Source organism: Triticum urartu, chromosome 3A, assembly GCF_056163025.1.
Source record: "Triticum urartu cultivar PI428250 chromosome 3A, HENAU_Tu73, whole genome shotgun sequence".
Taxonomy (NCBI): Eukaryota; Viridiplantae; Streptophyta; class Magnoliopsida; order Poales; family Poaceae; genus Triticum; species Triticum urartu.
This window is the reverse complement of record NC_141875.1, coordinates 179,571,573-179,581,019: the sequence shown is the minus strand read 5'-3', so window position 1 is coordinate 179,581,019 and position 9,447 is coordinate 179,571,573.

Genomic DNA, 9,447 nt, shown 5'->3' with positions numbered 1-9,447 from the left:
TCCAGGGGGCCCACAAGGTCGGAGGGTGCGCCCCCACCCTTGTGGCTAGGGTGTGGGCCCCCTGGTGCTGATTCTTTCACCAATATTTTTTATTAATTCCAAAAATAATCTCTGTTGATTTTCAGGTCATTCCGAGAACTTTTTATTCTGCACAAATATTAACACCATGGCAATTATGTTGAAAACAACGTCAGTCCGGGTTAGTTCAATTCAAATCATGCAAGTTAGAGTCCAAAACAAGGTCAAAATAGTTTGGAAAAGTGGATACATTGGAGACATATCAGCTCTTCCTTCATCTTGACATCCCGAACGCCATCAATGAACACCGAAATGATGGCCTTGTCCGACACCTTGGGAATCTTGAGGCGGACATTGGTGAAGCGCTGGATGTATTTGTGCAAGATCTCCCCGGCTGCTGCTTGATGCGCCGCAGGTCACCCACGGCAGGGGAGCGATCGCGAGTGCCCTGTAAGTTGGCGATGAAGCGCTCTTGCATTTCATCCAAGGAGGAGATCGATCCTGCGGGGAGGTTCAGGAGCCATGAGCATGAGCCATCCTTGAGGGCCATGGGAAACCAGTTGGCCATGACCTTCTCGTCGCCGTTGGCCACCTCGATGCTCAGCTCGTACAGCTGGAGGATCTTGACAGGGTCTAGGGTGCCTTCATAGCGTGGGGGCAGGTTTGGCTTGAATTTCCCGGGCTAGACAACGCGGCGGGGTGAATGCTCGGCCGCCCACCGCGCTCACGGGAGCCCGACGCAGAGGGGGAGCCTAGTCTTGGCGCTCACGCATCGCCGCCTCAGGTGGCATGTGGTCTTGACGTGGTAGTGCTGGGAGCGCACGCGCCTCTTCTTGAGGCTGCTGCACCACTTGGCAGCTTTCTTCATCGCGCGCTGGCGCCTTGCACGGTGGGTCATGCCGAGGGGCCTCACACCTTGGCTCGAGGATGACATATTGTCTGGGGGGTGGAGGAGGCGCACCATGCGCCACATTGTCCGCAAGAGGCGGTGGGAGGCAGCGAGCGAGACAGTGCAGGGGCCTCCGCAGCGATGTTGACAAGCTTGGCGAACGGTCCAGCCAATCCTTGTAGAGGTCGTCGGTCGGGCAATAGCGCAGAAGCTTGCGTGCCACGAGCAATGCGGCCCGCGCGTTCGCCGGCCCGTGACGAGCATGGGAAGATGAAGTAGCCGCCAAAGTCAGTGACGAAGCCTCCATCACACCGCACAGAAGGCTGCAGCGACGAAGCCTGCTGCTCATGGAACATGGACTGGTGGCGGCGTAGGCCGCAGGCGATGGGGAACGACGGGGGGCCGCCGTTGCCCGTTAGTGCTGTCTGGGCGACGCGGGCAGCGAGGGCGGCCCGGCGTTCAGCACGAACCCGACATGCGTCGGCCATGCGGACGACGGAACGGTGGCAAATCAGTCGGCGAGAGAGAGGCTCTGACGCACCCCTACCTGGCGCACCAAATGTCGGATTTGGGGCTCCACAGACTCAAGAAAGATTCGGACTCTAGGGTGCGTGTGAAGAACTCAATCTCCCCAGCCTACCAACTCGTCACTCTCACGGCCTAGCTTGATGAACGGGAAAGGAAAGAGACATGGCAGTTTAGCCAGGTTCGGGCCACCTTATGGTGTAAAACCCTACTCCTGATTTGTGGTGGATTTGCCTCGAGGTGGGCTGAGGATGAACTAGTACAGAAGAAGAACTGCTTGAGGAGGTCTGTTGTTGGGTGTGGTGTGAGCTGGTGAGGGTTTGGGTGGCTCCATCCCCTTCTAAGGTGGTGGGTAACCTATATTTATAGTGGCCTTGGTCCTCTTCCCCCAAAATGAAGGCGGGAAGGGATTCCACATCGGCCAAGTTTGAAGGGAGACAAATAGTACATCTTATCCTGACGAAAGGTGGTCTTCGCCTGCAAATCTTCTGGTCGTGACGTCATGGTGGGCTCGGCGATGACCTCCGTCCTGCTTTCTTGGTGGTCTTGGTCTTGTAGCACAGAAATGGAAACCTTTGGCTGATTCCTCAGGACTCCGCGCCTGCGCTTGCCTCCTTAGCACGAAAGAGGAAGCCTGCTATTCTGCGCTTGCCTCCTTACGTCACCCGGACCTCATGAGGTGGGCGCTTGCATAGGAATCTCCGCTCCTCGGGAGCTAGCCTAGGGAGGCCGCTCCCTCTGGTGGTCCTAGTGTCGTTCGCCTCGTGAGGGTCTTGTGTTGTTGGTGCTGAAGATGGGCCATACTAGGCCGTCAAGGGAGCCATGCCGTGGGCCATAGGCAGGCAAGTCTGGGCACCCTGGTTCCCATAATGCCGACAGTAGATATACTCATTGTCGGTGTCAAAACTGACGGATCTTGGGTAGGGGGTCCCGAACTGTGCGTCTAGGCCGGATGGTAACAGGAGGCAAGGGACACGAAGTTTTACCCAGGTTCGGGCCCTCTCGATGGAGGTAAAACCCTACGTCCTGCTTGATTAATATTGATGATATGGGTAGTACAAGAGTAGATCTACCACGAGATCGGAGAGGCTAAACCCTAGAAGCTAGCCTATGGTATGATTGTTGTTCTGTATGTTGTCCTACGGACTAAAACCCTCCGGTTTATATAGACACCGGAGAGGGTTAGGGTTACACAAAGTCGGTTACAATGGTAGGAGATCTGCATATCCGTATCGCCAAGCTTGCCTTCCACGCCAAGGAAAGTCCCTTCCGGACACGAGACGAAGTCTTCAATCTTGTATCTTCATAGTCCAGGAGTCCGGCTGAATGTATAGTCCGGCCATCCGGACACTCCCTAATCCAGGACTCCCTCAGTAGCCCCTGAACCAGGCTTCAATGACGACGAGTCCGGCGCGCAGATTGTCTTCGGCATTGCAAGGCGGGTTCCTCCTCCAAGTACTTCATAGAAGATTTTGAACACAAAGATAGTGTCCGGCTCTGCAAAATAAGTTTCCACATATTGCCAGAGAGAGAATAACATTTACACAAATCTAATCTGCTGATGTATTCCGTAGTGTGACACACCATGGCCAAGCCTTTATCCGAGTCGTTTCATTATCCCACCTCAGCGCATCATGCGAGGCGGTTTCCTTGGCACGTCTTGTTAAAGCAGAGATTCTCATTAATACGGGCGTGGGTAACGCAACCGCGCCATTGATTACGACACTTGGAGATAAGCGAGTTTTACCAGGCTGGTGGGGACACGTAGTTGCGTCCAGACCCTGGTGGACAAGAAGCTCAAACTTGTCAACGTAGTCCAGGTTTTGCTCATCCGCCTGATCCTCCCGTGTCAACAACGGGCTTTCAACCTATGGGAGTTTGACCCGGCGCGGCACCAAACTCTGAGCAGGCTCTTCGACACGACGTACGAAGATGCCTGGAAGGTGCTTTTCAAGGGCGCCGAGGCCCCCGCATCCGCTACCGAGGATCGCGGATTCAGTATGCAGCGTCACGCTCATGCGGTAAGCTGTTTTTTCCTTTTATAGGGTATCAATTTTTCATAGTTTGACTGCATGCGGGATCTAAGCTCCCATACCATTGACAGGATTGGCAGGTGACGTCCGGACAAATCAACTGTCCGGCTCCTTTGCCCGAAGGCCCAGCGGACGCTCGCTTGGTGAAGCTGCTGGTTCCGGCACCCTATGTGGTGCCGGAGAAGAAGGCCGCGAAAAAGGCCACGGGGACTCGAAAGAGTGCCCGGCGCCAGGAGGTGTCGGATCCATCATCCGACGGTTCCGAGGCGCATTCCTCACGTGAAGACGAGGAGGAAGAAGAAGAGACCTTTCCCCCTCCAGCGGGAGGAGAGAAGAAAAGGAAGGCCGCCCTCTCTGGGGAGGCCGAAGGGTCCAAGAAGGGGAAACCCCTTCCTCCGGACTACTCCACCGACGCCTACAACGACGGAGAGGAGTGGACGCCCAGGGCCAAGCCCCTAGCAAAATCGTAAGTATCCGGATACCAGACTAATTCATAGTATTCGTTTATTGCACAGCTTTCCCTTATGTCAAATATGTTTATGCAGCCCACCCAAAGACTGGCTCGACGCGTCGTCGAGAGGCTCACTGGACTCGTCGGATGTGAACTCGCTTTCGACGGCTTCCTCCCCCCGCCCTACGGACGACACCGAAGTGTTGTCCCAACAGGTTCCAAGCCGGGAGGAGGTGGTCCTGGAGGCGCCGCAAGGCGACCTCCCGGACTCCAGGAGTAAAGGGGATGAAACCCCCCAGGGCTCCAAGTCTGGCTCTAGGCCGGACACCACTTCGGAACCTTCAAAGGTTCCAGAGTCTGGCGGGGGACCTCCTTCCAAGAGGAGCAAGCCCACCATGCCGGTGACCCCCGTCCAACTGGAGGCGCCGGACAATCTGTTGGAGGCGCTCCAAGGCGCCTCCATCGACGAGGAGCACCGCACCATTATGAGTGCGGTGGTCCAGAAGGTTCAGTCCGCCAAGAGCGGACTGACTGAAGCTTGTACTAGCGTTTTAACAGGCTTTGAGGTAAGTAAAGAATGTGTAAATAATATTACCGCATAGACAGTAGCCCCTGATGCTCTATTTGGCGTTCGGGAAGAAAAGCCGAATAGAGGATCAAATAAAATTCGCAGGAGTCTAACAAAAAGGAGTCAATATGCGTATGTAGGCTTCTCTGCTTGCGTCCGCCGCACTGACTGCGGAAGTGGACACGCTAAAGCAGAACCTCGAGCGATCCGGGCAAGAGCTCGGGCATGCCAAGAAGCAGCTCGAGGACAATGAAGGTAAGAAATACCTTGTTTAAATATATATAAAAAGGTGCAATTGCAAAAAATGACAGGATTACCGTGGCTATTATAGGGGCCACGTCTGAGGTGGCGACCCTTAAGCAAGCGCTGGTCGAGGCCGAGAAGAGGGCGGCCACGGAGCGCACCGAGCGGGAGAAGTATGAGGCCGAGGTTGGCAAGGTACGGCAAGAGCTCTAGGCTCTCATGGAAAAACATGAGAATTTGGAGCTTGACTCAAAGACGCGAGCGTCCGAGCTCGCGGTGGCTATTGAAAATGCCAAGTCTGCCAAGGCCGAATCCCATAAGACCCTCCAGGAGTTGGATGCGGTGAAGAAGATAGCGGCGGGTAAGGCATTCTTTATGCAAACCAAACACATAAACGTGAGTTACTTGTTACTTACCCGAATCCGGAGCTCTCCAGGAGCGTTCGCAGATCTTCCCCAGAGTGTGTCCGATGCCGCCGCATTCTATCGAGCCGAGGAGGGCAGCTCGACAGAGCAGGTGTTCTGGTCTTAGTATGCTGAGGCCGGACACCCCGAGCCCCTGAGCGACCAGCTGAAGCAACTGGTCGAGCTCCACAAGGCGGCTGAACAGGCCATGAAGGGCCTCATAGTTCGGCTGTGGCCTGGAGGGGCTCTACCTGGGAGCTATTTCGGGCTGGTGCGGCGGCTGGTGGAGGCCTGTCCAAGGCTCGAAGTCATCAAGCGCTCCGTCTGCATTGAAGGTGCCCGTAGGGCCCTTGCCCGTGCTAAGGTGCACTGGGGCAAGCTGGATGCTGAGAAGCTTGTGAAGGACGGGCCACCGCCGGGGAAAGAGCATCGCAAGCCCGAGAATTATTATAAGGATGTTCTGAAGGGTGCCTGCCTTGTGGCGGATGAATGTTCTAGGGATGTAATTTTTGAGTGAAACTTGCTCGTTTTGTCCTGTGCGCTGAAAACTTGTTCATATGCGCTAAGCAATGCTGTTGGAATTTAAAGTATTACCTTCTGTGCGGCTGTTTATCAATTCTGAGAGATGGCAAGTCATCGGCTCTGCCCCCGTGCCGCTAGTGCTGGGGTGTTCGGGGATAAACCTGAGCGCTCTTTTTCCCATGTTTGGGTCCTTCGAGGGAGGCACTCAGCCCAACGAACAAGGCAATCCGATTATAATGCGTGAACACTCTCACTTAGCCATAGAATTCTATAATTTTAAATTTCGGCGAAGCCCCTGGTATTCGGAAGACCAAGTTCGGGGCGCTATCCACGCCTTGGCCGGACAGAGCCGGCTCCTCGCTCGAAGTGGCATAAGTCTTTAGGGACTCGAAAAACCTCTCGAACAGCGACTAGCTCTCGCTTCAGCATGACAGTCAGTTTTAGCTTTCTCCACTGAGGTGCTCGACCCAGCTCAACTGGGGCACAGTCGCAGTGGTTCTCCTAGTGCTACCTTAGCCGATGCATATAATGCTATAAGTTCGGGGTGCCGCACTTGTTAAAGTGTTCGGACTTCTCACAGCATATTGAGGGGTACTAAAGCCCCTGGCGTATTTTGGTCATACCAAAGTGTACGGATGCAACATGTCGTTAAGGAACATATATTAAAAAAGAGTAATGCAAAAATAGACAAAAGCTATGCATTGTTTATTAAAGAGGGCTGCGATCAAAGTAGAACGATAGAAATAATGCGATAAGCAAAAGGTTGGACTATTTAACATGTCCGTTCCATGGGTAAGCTGCGGAATAGTATGCGAAACAGGTATACTGATCGTGATAGAGACCACCTGGGAGTTCCGTGATGGGGCGTGGCTTGTCTGCTTCCCCGGTTCTTGCATCGTTTGTGCGGCAATTGAATTGCCGAACAGGCCTTCCGAAGAGTGGAGTCCTGAAAGTAAGAGAAAATTAAAAAATCGGCAGCCCCTGGTGCGGTTTAAGCCGTGTTTCGGGCATGCCGTGATGGTGTCCCTCCCCCTGTACCCATGGTATTTCTAGAGCGTAGTTATGTACGCGAAGTACTGGTATCGCATTTTTGTGAGGGCTGGGGTTGGGGCCGCATTGCTATGCCTGCTCGGGTCATGCCAGGCAGTCTTCTTGTAGGTTACTCCGGGCGCGCTTAACGGTGTCCGGTCGTTTAATGGCCGGACTAGAGAACTGCCTGGAGATGCTGCTTTGTACTTCTGCTGCAAGGGCCACTGTGTGCTCCTCCGTTCGGAGGGAGCATTCGGTGTTTCCATTGAACGTAATTACTCCTCGAGGTCTTGGCATTTTGAGCTTAAGGTATGCGTAGTGCGGTACCGCATTGAACTTGGCGAATGCGGTTCGCCCGAGTAGTGCGTGATAGCCACTGCGGAATGGGACTATGTCGAAGATTAACTCCTCGCTTCGGAAATTATCCGGAGATCCGAAGACCACTTCAAGTGTGACTGAGCCTGTACAGTTGGCCTCTACACCTGGTATTATGCCTTTAAAGGTCGTTTTGGTGGGCTTAATCCTCGAGGGATCTATGCCCATTTTCCGCACTGTATCCTGGTGAAGCAGGTTCAGGCTGCCGCCGCCGTCCATAAGGACTCTAGTGAGATGAAATCCGTCAATAATTGGGTCTAGAACAAATGCGGCGAATCTGCCATGACGGATGCTAGTGGGATGGTCCCTTCGATCAAAGGTGATCGGCAGGAGGACCATGGGTTGAACTTTGGGGCGACTGGCTCTACCGCGTATACGTCCCTTAACGCGCGCTTCCGCTCCCTTTTGGGGACGTGGGTTGCGTATATCATGTACACCGTCCACACTTGTGGGGGAAAACCCTTCTGTCCACTGTTGTTCGGCGGCCGGGGCTCCTCGTCGTCATTGCTATGCAGCCCCTTGACTTCATTTTCGGTGTTTAACTTGCCTGCCTGCTTGAACACCCAACAATCCCTGTTGGTGTGATTGGCCGGCTTTTCGAGGGTGCCATGTATCTGGCACAAGCGGTCGAGTATTCGGTCCAAACTGGACGGGCCCCTAGGATTCCTTTTGAATGGCTTTTTCCGCTGACCGGATTTAGAGCCTCTGAATCCGGCATTAACTGCCATATCCTCAGCATTGTCGCCGTTAATGCGGCGCTTCTGCTTGTTGCGATGCAACCTGCCACTACTGTCCCTGGTATCCGCATTACCACGGTTCTTGGTCATATTGTTGCTACGAGCAAGCCAGCTGTCTTCTCCCTCGCAAAAGCGGGTCATGAGTGCCGTGAGTGCTGCCATAGACTTCGGCTTTTCCTGTCCAAGGTGCTGTGCAAGCCACTCGTCACGGATATTTTGCTTGAAGGTTGCTAGGGCCTCAGCGTCCGGACAGTCAACTATTTGATTTTTCTTTGTTAGGAACCGTGTCCAGAATTGCCTGTCCGATTCCTCTGGCTGCTGAATTATGTGACTTAGGTCATCGGCGTCTGGGGGTCGCACATAAGTGCCCTGGAAATTGTCGAGGAATGCGGCATCCAGGTCCTCCCAACAACTGATTGATCCTATTAGCAAGCTGTTAAGCCAATGCCGAGCTGGTCCTTTACGCTTGAGTGGGAGGTATTTGATGGCGTGGAAATCATCACCGCGGGCCATGGGGATATGAAGGAGATAATCCTCGATCCATACCGCAGGATCTGTTGTGCCATCATATGCTTCGATATTAACGAGTTTGAAACCCTCGGGGATTTGATGATCCATTATTTCGTTTGTGAAGCAAAGTGGGTGTGCGGCGCCTCTGTACTAGGCTATATCACGACATAGCTACAATGAGCTTTGTCTACTGTGTTCGGCCTTGCCGAATTTGTGGCCGGTGTGACGGTTACTGTCTGGAGCCGTGGGGCGCCCACGCGATCCGTAGATCGATCTTGTTTGCCTTGCCTTGTCCTCCAACATATCTCATAAGTCCAGCGCATATTCCCGTGCCTTGGTACGGGGTGCGGCTTGAGTGGAGGGCCGAGAGGCCTCTCTGTCGCAGCCACGAGGTGGCCGGTCGGCCGAATCAAGTGCTTCCTCCTCTAATCGGGGTAGCAACCTGCGCTTTGGGTAGCTCTTGGAGGGGCATTCGAGTTTATGCTCTTCGGCCGCAAGGACTTCAGTCCATCTGTCGACTAGCAAATCTTGATCAGCTCTAAGTTGTTGCTGTTTTTTCTTGAGGCTTATTGCCGTGGCCATAAGCCTACGTTGAAAATGCTCTTGCTCGACGGGATCCTCTGGCACGACGGATTCGTCGTCGTCGAGGCTTGCCTCGTCTTCGGAGGGAGGCATATAATTATCGTCCTCGACCTCTCTGTCTGCCGCTCTCTCATGAGGGCTGGTTTCTCCATCCTCCTGTGCTCAATCTTGATGGAGGGGGTTTTCTTCGGCACTTTCTGGAGTATTATTATCTCCAGTGCTGGAATCACCGTATTTTGAGTGGCGCCACACCGGCGCTTAGGCTGTTTCTTGGAGGGGTCATCCTCCGCTGTTCCATCGCCATCTCCTTCTTTTGGGGTGTCCACCATGTATATGTCATATGATGAGGTGGCTTTCTAGGGCCTGATAGGCGCTGGTTCTTCATCGTCTCCTTCATCGGCGTCCATACCGTCGATGTCTTCGGAGTCGAAGTCGAGCATGTCGGTTAAGTCGTCGACAGTGGCTACAAAGTGGGTGGTGGGTGGGCTTTGAATTTCTTCATCGTTCGAATCCCAACCTTGCTGACTGTAGACCGGCCAGGGCTCTCCTGATAAAGAGAGA